A 5,302-nucleotide genomic window follows, 5' to 3' on the forward strand; every position below is an offset into this window, starting at 1 on the left:
ATGAAAGTCAAAAACTGAAGGAGTTGAAGGGATTAGATCTTGGATTCTGAATCAGGAACTGAAACCTCAGTCTGAATGTTTCTGCAAGCTTCTCTTCCAAAGTTCTCAGAGTTTGCACTCAGAAATCTATGAGAGCCAGCTGTCAACTTCTTCAGCATTCAATTCAGTTAAACTATTCATTCGGTTTTAATGCAAAAAACACCATTTGAGCGTGGCCGTTGCCAGTACCGCCTGACTGGCCCTTGTGCTGGTGGCATGTAAAAGCACCCACTACACTCTCTGAGTGGTTGGCGTTAGGAAGGGCATCCAGCTGTAGAAACTCTGCCAGTCCTCAGTCAAACCGTCCAACCCATGCCAGCATGGAAGGCGGACGTTAAGCGATGATGATAATGATGATGACCCTCTTTTACCTTTTGAACAGGTACAAATTCAAATTCCCTCCAAGTTTATTTTGAGCAGTTCCTTCTTTGTTCTTAGAAAGTTCATCTCTGTCACTTTCTAGCACCTACTTTTCTGGTGCACGACCTTTACAATTTTTGTGTACTTTTGTTTATTATACATTTAACTTGAAGTGTGAAAGACAAATAGTGATAGCTGAATAAAATCTATGGTAAATGAGGTTTTCCTTTGTTTATTTTAGTACCTACCTTACAGTCCCACACAGTTTTTATTCAACTATTATCAATATCAATCACCTCTATGACCTATAAACAAAAGAACTGTGCTAACCTGTTTTGATTGGAGACTATGAAATGAACCAAGCATTCTACTAGTACTCTAATCTATTTATCTCAAAACCCATCAATAGAAATGGCAGTTACTCAGGTAGCAATTACTTTAAAGCTACCACCATTCTAGTCGCATGACCCAGCATTGTGATTTGCACATATCAAACCTCAGTTTGCTTTGAACCAGAATTGTCAGCAAAGCAGCCTGCCTAATACTTCCACCAGATGTCACAAGAGAAGTGAGAGGTTTGATAATGGCTCCACCCTTCTGTCTCATTTGACATGTTTTGCAAGGAACTGATCAAATGGACTACCATCTTACAGTAAAAACAACTCCACCAACTAATAGTGGAAGAACTTGCTGATAAGAAATCACCGCAGTTCTTGTGATGGATGAAACAACTGCTGGGAGAACTTACACTTCCAGACAAAATATTCAATCAACTATTCCTGACGTATCTGCCCTCCAGTCCACAAGTCATCTTTGCACCCACCAATGCATCTGCCTCTTTCGAAGTGTTCGCTGAACTAACAAATAAAATAGCAGAGACGGAAACCTGAGTTTTGATCATGGCTCAGGTGATACCAGCCAGATCTTCCACAAATCCTTAGTTCTGCCTCTAATAACTTAAAAATTGCAAAACTGCAATCCATAATGAAACAAGCAAACTGTGCAAATTAAGGTACTTTTCATAAACACAAGCTTTGTCATTTCACAGCCCACTTTCACTCAACAGAAGTCTGTTACGGCATTTTATTCGCCAGCATTATGCGTCAACCATAAATTTGGTAAGTACTCTTGCAACTCTAAGTCACCCTGTTCTTTTTCTGGTGATACTTGCTCCCTTCTGGGAAACAAAGCAACCAACATTTAAAGGCAGTAAATATGCCTGGCGCCAGAAAATCAAATCAACTTTTCTTTGTTCATCATTGATCAATAGGTACTTGTTTCTTGATTGGTGCAGATGCAACAGTTAGCATCATTCTAGTCTCCATAACACCATTTAACAGAAAAACCTACACCATTTCCCCTGCGAGCAATCATCCATTCACTCATTCCAACGTCCAGTGAACAGTCTCTTACTCTCGACTTAGGCTTCTGTTATGTTTTCAATCGGATTTTATCGTTGTTAAATTGCTGACTCCTATTCAAGAGCTAATTTCCTTCAACCTCTTAGTAGATGTTAAACCTGAATTGAAACACATGCTAGCCCTTGGAAACATTGTCGTCCAGTAGCAATGGGTCATAATTAATGCATTTGGTCCTGAGGAAAACAGCAGACAACTGGCACCCTTGCAGGGGCTACCATACACTCACCAACTGCAGAGTCTTATGCCTACCCTATCCCTTACTTGCAGGATCCCTTAGCTTACTTCATGGAGCTTATAGATTTTTGAAAATTGATCTTGTGAAAGCATATAATCAAATCTTTGTTAAGCCATCAGATATTTTAACACACAGCAATCACTATATCTATCATCACCATTGTTTAACGTCTGCTTTTCATGCTGGCATGGGTTGGACGGTTTGACTGGGGATTGGCAAGCCAGAAGGCTACACTAGGCTTCAATCTAATTTGGCAAGGTTTCTATAGCTGGATGCCCTTCTACTCTCGGATGCCAACCACTCCAGGAGTGTAGTGGGTGCCTTTTATGTACCAACAGCACGAGGGTCAGTCAGGCAGTACTGGCATCGACCACACTCAAATGGTGCATTTTACGCACCATTGGCACAGGAGCCAGTCAGGCGGCACTGGCAACAACCACACCCGAATGGTGCTTTTTACGTACCGGTCAGGCAGTACTGGCATCTTAGATACCTTTTGGCCAATTGCAGAGATACTCCAATGATCCATCAACACCGTGACACACGGTTTACCTTTTGTCTTTGATTATATTGATGATTTACAAATAACAAAGAATTCTGAAGAACATGAAAAACTTTAGCCTCTGCTTTTCTATTGATTGACAGAATAATATTATTATTAACCCCAGCAAGTGTGCATTTGGAATAACACCTTTACCATAACTCATTTACATCATTGATTAAGGAAGGAATCTGCCCACTCTGCAAGTCCATTGCAGATTCTCCAGCATCTACATCACTGCAAAGACGGCATTAATTTCTGAGAATGATAAAGTTTTTATAGACAATTTCTTCCTAACTGTAGAAGTGGTTCAACCATTCACAGACCTTCTTCAGCACCAAACAAAGAAAAACCAGCCAATAGCCCTAAACGAAAACAAGTTTTGCTCTTTTGCTAAACTGAGACACGTTGGATGTTGGATTATCCAAAACCTGGTGCTCCTCTTTGATTGTTGGTTGATGTATTCAATGTCAAAGTTGGAGGTGTGCTACAGCAATTGGAAACATTCGGCAACCAGCCAAATCTAAACACAGCACTTTCGGATGGAAATTATTGGCAGCATACCTGACTGTCAAACATTTCCAACACACGTTAGAAGGTTCTGTTTTCACCCTCTATATTAACCACAGACCACCTGTGAATGCATTTAACACAAAGCCCAGTTACCTCTCACCCTCTCAACTTTATATACCATAGATCTATGTCAAACATCAATGGTTTGACCAACTCAACAGCTGATGTGCTTTCTTGCTTACAATTTAATGCAGTACACACCATTGATTGCTTCTATTGATTTTCAATAAATTGCAGCTGTCCAGGAGAATGATGAAGAGCTTGTAAAGCTTTGGAATTTACTGTCCTTGAAATTCCAGCCGGTTCCCTACCATCTTCGACAGGTCATTCAGCAATTTCCACAAATAATTTTTATTTATTTATTTTCTTCTTTTCATGTCCCGTTGAAAGTGGCATTTGCCTTTGAAGTCCGCGAAGGAGGTGAAAAGGAAAACCCATGCTAGCGCACTTACTCACATACATGAATTTTTAAAATGCAAAACGATTTTCAAAACATTGAGAAAAAAAAAATGGTGGCGTGAGTGAGAAACGAACCCCAGCTATTGACCGGTACAGAGGGTACGTACACTTACATATGCACAAACATATATAAACACATAAATACGCACTCACACACATCTGTACATACACACGCAAATTTGCATACATAGATAGACACACACACACACACATTCTTTCGCTTGAACTCGCACACTTCGTTAATTTCCGTAAAATTGTTTGTATTTATTTACTTTTTGCGCACCGCGTTCAGCTCTATGTATTTGTAGACAGTCACCCCACACACACGTCTGTATACATTTATGTATGTGTGTTTGAGAGAGAGAGAGTGAAGGAGTGTGTTGTCATGTATACGTACGTACTTAAATACATTTTTTTTGTAAGTATGTGTGCGTGTGTGAATGTGAGAAAGACGGAGTGATGTCTAAGTGCCACTCTCTCTCTCTCTCTCTCTCTCTCACACACACACACACATCCATTTCATATAAGCGTACATATATCTCTCACTTTAAAATAAAAATAAATAAATAAAATAATAATAATAACGCTAATAATAGAAACAACAAACGTTAATAACACGTGCTAATGAGTGGGAAGCAATTATGTGGATACTCCACATGCCAGAAATAGCAGCCAAATATCTTTAATATTACACAATATAGACTTTCACAACCAGTCTTTCACACGACGGGATGGCCACAATTAGTGGTCTTGTATTCTGGGGGCAGACATAGAGTTGAAATGCAATCACATGCTTTTTATGCCTTTGTGTAGGGCAGAGTATCTATGAACTGTGTCTATGAATAGTCAAAGAAGTGTGTCAACGAATTTCTGGCTCTTGTCATTTAGAAACTGCCAAGCTGTCTGACACCGCCCTTAGTTTTACAATTCAAATTTCTAGTTACAAAATGATTTAAGTGAAAATCTTCCATCGAAATTTCATAGTATTTATGCTCCAAACAGCAGCAGCCTAATAATGTTAAAAGTTATTTTACTAATTCCTCATTATTTTCAAAAGTAATCAAAACGAAAGCCATGTGTTTAAAAAGAAATATGATCAGGAAAGGGTCAATGAGTTACATTCTCCTTCTAATTTACTGGATACTCTTCTACTTGTTTCAGTCACTTGACTGTAGCCATGCTGGAGCACCACCTTTAGTCGAGCAAATCGACCCCAGGACTTATTCTTGGGAAGCCTGGTACTTATTCTATCGGTCTCTTTTACCGAACCGCTAAGTTACGGGGACGTAAACACACCAGCATCGGTTGTCAAGCGATGTTGGGGAGGACAAACACAGACACAAACACACACACATATATATATATATATATGTATATATATATACATCAAAATTATCTCAATCTCTTCTCCGCTGACATACTACGACGAAGTCTCCAAGATGCAGATAAGATAGAGATTTTTATTTATTTACGGCCTCAAACATCTCATACCTTTCGCGCTTTAGTCTGCCCTCTATTATTTATCTTGTTTCTCTCCATGAAATTCAATTGAATTCAGTTTTTGTCTTAAATTCATACTTATTCATTTTCTAAGCTTCCTAAATTCATGCTACGTATATATTCTGTTCACCTAGATTTCATTGCTCTTTTAAAAATTACGATTTATGCATTGTT

General features: G+C 39.0%; 1 protein-coding gene across 4 annotated transcripts in view; it reads right to left on the reverse strand.

Annotated features, from left to right (window-relative positions):
• Nucleotides 1–5,302, reverse strand: part of LOC106875518 (uncharacterized protein RP688) — a 19,833-nt gene that overhangs the window by 4,153 nt on the left and 10,378 nt on the right. The gene's annotated exons all lie outside the window — the stretch shown is intronic.

This window comes from Octopus bimaculoides, chromosome 3 (assembly GCF_001194135.2).
Source record: "Octopus bimaculoides isolate UCB-OBI-ISO-001 chromosome 3, ASM119413v2, whole genome shotgun sequence".
NCBI classification, from domain to species: Eukaryota; Metazoa; Mollusca; class Cephalopoda; order Octopoda; family Octopodidae; genus Octopus; species Octopus bimaculoides.